This window comes from Gossypium raimondii, chromosome 7 (genome assembly GCF_025698545.1).
Source record: "Gossypium raimondii isolate GPD5lz chromosome 7, ASM2569854v1, whole genome shotgun sequence".
NCBI classification, from domain to species: Eukaryota; Viridiplantae; Streptophyta; class Magnoliopsida; order Malvales; family Malvaceae; genus Gossypium; species Gossypium raimondii.
The window spans coordinates 29,976,276-29,984,320 of record NC_068571.1 but is presented as its reverse complement, the minus strand read 5'-3'; the positions used below and the strand labels follow the sequence as shown (position 1 = coordinate 29,984,320).

The 8,045-nt window shown below is 33.4% G+C and overlaps 1 long non-coding RNA gene across 1 annotated transcript; it reads left to right on the top strand.

Annotated features, from left to right (window-relative positions):
- The first annotated feature begins 4,625 nt into the window (after positions 1-4,625).
- LOC128042412 (uncharacterized) lies at positions 4,626-7,168 on the top strand. The gene is made up of 2 exons (XR_008197760.1): positions 4,626-4,756; positions 6,812-7,168. It is a non-coding gene; the product is annotated as an uncharacterized LOC128042412 (long non-coding RNA).
- The last annotated feature ends 877 nt before the right edge of the window (positions 7,169-8,045 follow it).

Genomic DNA, 8,045 nt, shown 5'->3' with positions numbered 1-8,045 from the left:
CCGAAAATTCAGAAATATGGCTATGATGTCACACGAGCCTACGATCATGCGTGTGGTGAATCGAGCCCACGAACATGGGTGTTAGTCTGTAGAGGCCACCACGAGCGTCTCGTGGTCTTGGGTCGTTATGGGCCAAAATGGGCCCCGTAGGTCCAGTAGACTTGTGGGCTACACGAATAAAATGTATGTGATGTTGTAAGTGTTGTTGGACTGTGACGTTTGCATAGCTGGGGCCGTTATGGGCCTCGATAGGTTGAAATAGCCCTCGTGGGTCCAATGGGCTTGTGGGTCCAGACGGGTAAAATCCTCGATAAGTGATCATTGAGAGGTTAGTGTCGGCCCATGAACGTGTCAGCCCACTTGGGCCCAATAACGGGTCTTGGGCCGATATACACTGTTCTGGCCGTGTAGACTACCTGAGTCACTCAGGACGACTACGGACCTTTTGAGAGTTGGATATTTGCACCGAGACCCCAAAATAGGTATAATGACTGAAAAACCCCTATAGGGTAAAATGACCGCAATGCCCCTGTAATGTAAAATGTCCGTAATACCCCTGTAGGGTAAAATGATCGAAAAACCCCCATAAGGTAAAATGACTGTAATACCTCTATAGGGTAAAATAATCGCAATACCCTCATAGGGTTAAATGACTGAAATACCCCTGTAAGGTAAAATGACCGTAATGCCCCTAGAGTGTCAATGACTATTTTGCTTATCGAGTGTAAATGATTGATTTGTCCGTGATGTAAAAGATTGATTTGTATGTGATTGGTATAACTGATTTGTCTATAATTGGTATGACTGATTTGTATGTGATTTGTATGACTGATTCTGAGCAAGGCATTCTGCATACACGACATACTGCATGGGGTTGGGATACTATTATAGAGGAAGTACTGTACTGGTGGCTCTGCCACAATTACTATTACTGGAGGCTTGGCCACATATACTATTACGGGCACCTTTGCGTTGATACTGTTGCTAGCAGCTTTGCTGCGATGCTACTGATGGCGTTGTGCTAGTCATATTACCGTTACTAATAGCTTTGTGCCGATCATATTACCGTTACTGGTGGCTTGGCCACATATACTATTACGGGCAGCTTTGTTGCGATACTGTTGCTGGCAGCTTTACTACAATGCTTCTGATGGCTTTGTGCCGGTCATAATACCGTTACTGATGGTTGTGTGCCAATCATATCACTGCTATTGATGGCTTTGTGCCAATCATATTACTGTACTTATGGCTTGTAACCATTCTGTTTATAGCTTATAGTTATCCTGTTTAAGGCTCTTAGCCATTCTGGTTACTGGCAGCTTTGCTGCGATATTGATTAGTGCCGCAACCAGTGCTAATTTTGGTGTATTGGCTGGGTGGATCGATTTATCCCTACATGGTGTGTTGGTTGGTACAGGTGGTGTGTTGGCTGGATTGGGATGGGTTGCATGATTGCATTGTTGCATTTCTATTACTAATTATGTCACTGTATTGGGCTTAGGCCCACATGTATTCTATTTCTGATTTTGATACTGTAATGGGCTAAGGCCTACACTACACTTTTACTGTTTTGGGCTAAAGCCACATTGTTCATTATTGAAAAGGTTCAAGCCTGCATCATATCGCTTATATTCTTGATGAATGTTAGGGGATTACACACTGAGTTTTTGTACACTCACTCCGTTTTTAACCTTTCAGGTAATCTCTAACGTTAGATGGTTCGGAGCTACGAGGGACTCGGAGAGGGCCACACAACTGCACAAGTTTTATTCTGTTTTGCTCATTTACTAAAGCACTTTGATTTTCATTCGGGTTGTAATCAGGCCTCAAAAATTCTGGATTTTAAATTCGGGATTTTATTGATTGTGATTCTTATCTACTAGAAGGAAAACCCGATTTTCAAAATTAACAACTATTTTCCAAAAACACCTAAAAACATATGTTTTTACATTTCAAACTTTAGTAGCTTCCGCGATTGGAATAACCTAAATTATCAATGCCAGACATTAAGTAAATGTTTTTGACGAGATGATTTGCTAAACTCGAGCAAAAGGATTTAAACATAGAAATGAACCTTTAACGACAAATTCAGTTTTTGATCGACGCTTTGATGTGACACGCCAAATTCGGCCATAACGTTTGGGCTGGGTTTGGGGTGTTATAGTTCCTAAGCCCCAAACAAGTTTCTAAACATTCTAAATATCATATCATTAAAAATATAAGCCATCAATTTCATCTAATTTCTCGAATTTGACTTTTCTAGAAAATTGATCATTCATGCACATTAAAAGAGGGGAAACTTTCAATTCATAAAAATTTGTTAATAATCTATTAAATTGAGTTCAAAAACCTTCTAATTAGTTCAAAGTAAGTTGAAAATAAATTTAAAACAACTAGTTGACTTAATATTTCAACTTTCACCATTTTTGAACCAAAATTCTATTTAAAAGCTTTAGATCTATTGAAATCTTGTAATAGTTTATCAAATCTCAAATTATAAAAACAACAAGCTTAGAATTATCAATAGGAATCAGAATGTTACCTCAATTTGAGAAGAACGATGAGTTTTAGATCTAATTCAGTGAAAAATGTTTGAAGAACAATGACAAAAATGATAAAGAAAAGAAGACTTTTCTTTAAAATTGAAGGAAGAATTGGTGTTTGGAAGGCTAGACAATCAATAGGGATGGGTTAATTTGAGAGAAAATATCATATTTTTTTGTTTAAGAAAATTTTCAAATGGAAAGATAAATGGAGGGAATGAGACATCAGTATTTTAAATAGGCAAACCAATTTTTAAAAATTAGGTAATTGCCCCTTTTGGCCATTTTTAGTTTTCACTCTTTTTCATATCAGTCCTTTAATTCAAATTAAAACCCATTTCCTTAATTATTTTCAATTTTGGTTTCATTTTTAAAATCCGTTTTAAGAAAATTAGTAACCAGACACTTAATTTTAAATTTTTTGACCTAAAATTAATCACTATGATCCTAATTTTGAAATCTAGATTGGATATCCGGTCTACTAACCTGATTCTACTAACCCGATTTTTGGAATGTGACATTTGCATTGGCTATTTATGAGTTGAACATGTCTAGTGAATGTTTGGGAAGAAATTGCAGGTTGATGTCTATTAGAAACTGCAAAAATAGTATGTGACATTGTGATGTTAAACGAGTGTCGTTGTGAAGAGATATGGACTCCAGGCCACGACACAATGAGGAAACCCGTCATCTCGATGATGCCAAAACAGAATGTTACGGCGCGACAAGAAACCCCCTCACGTTGCAACTTAAGCCTGTATTTTGAATTCTTTACAATTAGGTCCTATTTCTATCGCGGGTTATCTTTAATAAGCTCGTATAAGACCCGAAAATGATTGTATACCGTATTGAATGCATGTCTTGGTAGAATTTACTAATCTAATAGTATAAATTAAATGTAAATGTTCATAGTTGCTCCAATAATGAATGTGACATCCTGTAGCTCAGACCCGATGATCGGGGCGGGTATAGGGTGTTGCATTTCAATATTGAAAAGAAAAGGAATTTTAGAACTTTTGGCAATGAGGTAAAGAAATACAATATGACAAAATTTCTAATGCATTATTTTATTTTATATCGCTTTTTCACTTTAATCCTAAATGTTTCTTTTACCCTGATCAATACTTAAAAAAAATGATATTTTTTGGGTGACCAAAATAAAATCGACCTAGAAGTTGAGTGGTCAAAATAAAAATTTAAAACATGATGGGATCTGTATAGTCAATTGTCATTAGAGATTTAACATTTGGGTGGCTAAAATGAAAAGGCCCTAAAAGTTGGGTGAAAAAATTGTAAGGACTGTTTTGGGTGACCAAAATGAGAGCACTTTAAATTTATTTATTCGTATTGATTTTTTTCCTTCAGAATTTATTTATGTACAAATACAAAATTAAGAAGAAATTCATGGATTGTTGAACTTAGGTAAAAGTACCACAAAATCCCATATTTTATACCTTGGATTATATTTTAGTCTTTCTACTGTAAAATTGGGCAAATTAGTCCCTATATGTTAGATGAGTGAGCAAAGCAGCCCTTCCGTCAAAATTACACGGTTAAATGTTTGTTTTGGTGTTTATATATAATGTATAATAATAAATTTAGACCTCAATCTTTACACATTTATTCAATTTGACCCATATTCTTTTATTGTAAGTAAATTAAAATTTTTGAAGTTAATAAGGTTAAAGCGTAAAAAAAAGTCTTAGGGGATGCTTGGTTGAAGGTAATCCTATTACAAGCCTATTCTGCAGGCCCACTTAAACAGATGTTTGGTTCAAGGGAATACCCTATTACGGGTGTATTCCATTTCGGGCTTAAGCAGATATATTTGTGGATTTCTATTCCCTACCCTCTTCACCATTTACCCATTCGTTGCCATATGAACCCTATTTTACCCTCACAAATTCTCACTTCAAAAATACTCAAATGACAGCCATATATTGCTTCCTTTGACTCCGGCATTCCTCCTCTTCATCCAAGGTCAGGTAAACATTTTTCCTTCTACTGTTCCTTTCATTTTCCTGACTGTCTTTTTTTTCTTACCCAAGTTGAGTGCCGAGTAGGGGCATTAAGGTGGCTTGGGACGAGAGAGAATCAAACAACCAATCGGCTTGGGAAGGGGCTGAGTGGGCCCTTGCTGGCTCAGCCTGTGAAAGGGAGGTGTGCAGAAACAGTGCAGTACAATAACATCAACTTTCAAGTGTGGGATTTAGGTATGATGATCACTACTTCTTGATCTGGATCTTTAACATGTATAGTAGATTTTTTATACTACTGCCCTGAAAGTTTGATAATATTTTCTTATTGATTTGATTGTTTGAAGGTAAAGAGATGGCGAAGTTCATAATTTCTTATATCAAAGGCTTGAGATAATGTCTGTTATTGTAAATATCAAGTGCATAAAGTACCTTTAATCCTCAACTTACATGATTCTTTTGCCTCTTGTCGATATCTTTATATATCTGTTATTGGTATTTCTTCCGTAAAACCATCATAATAGCAGCTTTAAGCAAATTTACAGCACTGATCACTCTTTATCATCAAAGCTTTACTTTTTCGATACTGGATGAAATATGATATTATATGGGATATTCTATCCCTAGCTGCCAATCCAAAAGCTATTTCTGCAAACTTAAGGTTCGTCTTTTCTGATTCCAAGTTTGCTGTTATTCAAAGCCACTGAACTTCGTCAAAACTAATAGTATTAAGTTGTGGAATTTTAATGCTTTAGTATTAGACTGAAATGTATTCATTTAATACCTTGTTCTGCAATTTTGCTTTCTTTTATAATTTGGAGCTTTAATATTTTAAAACAAGTGATGTCAATTTCTTGTCTTGATAACATCTTTATTATTTACTGATGCAGGTGGATAGACAAGTATCAGGTAACTTTCACAAACAAGCATTTTTTTTATATTCCTTCATTATTTACTAATATTTTGCTGGCCAGTGGCAACTTCGAAATAAGATGTTTGGTTTCTATAAGCTTTATGTAAATTTTGTCTTTATGAGTCTGCATCTGGCCGCTTAGAAATTTAATTAAGCTAATAGTTTTTGCTCCCAAACTTATATGACATCCTGTAAGTTCTTTTAAGTTGTAAAAGAGGTATATGCCTAGATTTTATAACTTTGTTATTAACAATCCCATGGCTAATAAGTGAATTGTCGTTTTCTTTTTACCTTTAAAACAAACTAACTTTAAGTCTGTCATAGCATTTCAATGTTATATTCATGGGATGCCACTGTTTGTACCACTTTTATAATTAGGATTTGGGATTTAATTTATTAGCGTTATTTCAGGTTATCTCAATGTCTAAAAGTGTTGAAATAAAATAAAAGTTTACATCTATGCTTTCGTGTGTTCATGACAGACAAAAAGATTAATCAACCTATTCAATTTTAGTATATGGTTCATATTTTGTTCCCATATTCAATAAAACGGTGCTTCTAGTATAGACCAGCCTCTGTAGTAACATTTCATGCATTGAATATGATATATAGATTACTTTGTTATGGTATATCTTATAAATATTAATCATCCTCTTTCTTAAAAACTTCCTAAAACCTTGTTATGGTATATCTTATAAATATTCCATACATTGAAGATGATATATAGATTACTTTACAGGCAGTAACATTGATCTCATGGTCTACTATAGTAACATTTGTATTTTAGAAGTTTGATAAAAAGAAAGAATGCTACATGAAAGCCTTCTTTCTGCTCCCTAGAATGTGATGATGACTTGTTTATATGTCTGTAACCAACAGCGCTTACTTGGTGTTTACAATATCCTACTTTATTTGTCAATGCTTGTCTTATGTATTTCATTAATGCTTCTTCTAGACAAGTTTCAAGTGTGAATCTTTTACAGGAAGATGAGCTGAGAGGAGCAACAGTTCTTATTTTTTTTATTTTTGCAAATAAGCAGATTGGTAAGTTTCATGTCTCACATGTAATCCATGTTATCCTGGAATATACTTGGCAAAATTGCCTTGTAGCCTATGCTATGATGAGATTCATTGCATGTATTTATAAGTAAGAACTTCAAAGTGATTTATGTTCGTGTTCTATGCATCTTTCAACAATAGAAACTAGTTTTAAAGTAAATCTATCCACTCATTGAACAAATCATCTTTTAAGTGGTAGAATGCTGAGTCATTTGTTTATGCACATCGAGTCGTTCATCATCAAAGTAAGGGATCTATGAACCTATTTGATCATCCTCTATAACTCCTAAAGGAAATTAATTTATTGGCCATCATTGTAGGTTGAAGGTAGCAACAAGAAGGGGCAAAAATCACTCAAGGGTGTGCTAAGTTAACAATACCCTTCCAATGTCTTTGTTGTAAGTTGGTTATGTGCTCATCTTTGGAGAGATGAAATTTGTTAACGAAAAAGGAGGCTGCCAAGGTAAAAAGCAGCACACCCTAGTAGGCTGCCAAATGCTAAGAGTCAACAACAACAACAAAAATGAACAAGGAAAAGGGACATAAACAAATATCTCCACTGGAATGATGATACCATTACTCTTTTCTAGTAATACGGGAAAGACAATATATACATGTTAAGCTGCATTTAGAATTCGGATTTGATCTTTTTACTTTAAACAAGAACATTTTGGTTATATTTAATTTTCGATATGTTTTTATTTTTGATATGTTTCATTTAAAACTATTTTAATCTTTTAATATATTATTAAACTATTTTATTTTCGATATCTTTAATTTATGTTATATTTATTTTGGTCTTCAAACAATGTTTTATATTACTTATATTGTTTGATTAAAATTATAATTAACACTACAAAAATTATCTCAACAAACGAAACAAAAAAAGAAAGAAAGTAAAATGCTATAAACAAATCATGTTATGGTAAGAATGTAATGTATATGGAGTTTTAGATTTTATTTAAATAAAATATAATCGAATATTTTAAAATAAATAATTTTTAAGATATTTAACACACTATATACCTATAATCGAATTAAGTTAATACAAAATAAAAGAAATTAAGACATTATTTTCTTTTCTCATAAAAATTATTAAATTCATATTAATCAAATGGGTATTTGTTTTAAAAATAATTATTATCGTCGGTAATCAATTAATCAAATCCATAAAAACACATTTTTTTCTTTTCTTTCTTTTTTTTTCTTTTTGGGTAATTGATAAAGAAATGAATTTCAAGTTTTTTACTTGCAAAGATAGTTGTAATTTCTATTTTGTGCTTTGTAAATATTCTTAATATGTATTTTTCATTTTTCTTTGATAGTGTGTTATTGCTTCCTCTTCTTCTTTAGCTTGTTTGATTGCTTCCTCCACCCACGGTTGAGCGTTTTGCATTCACTGAATCACTATAAGTTCTTTGGCAATTAAATTCCTTGATTTTATTTTACTATTATTGAAATTAGTATTGGAGAAATGTGACCCATTTACTACGATTTGAATATATGTAACACTTTAATATCTTGCAGCAATGGTTCGTCTGCATTGACAATATG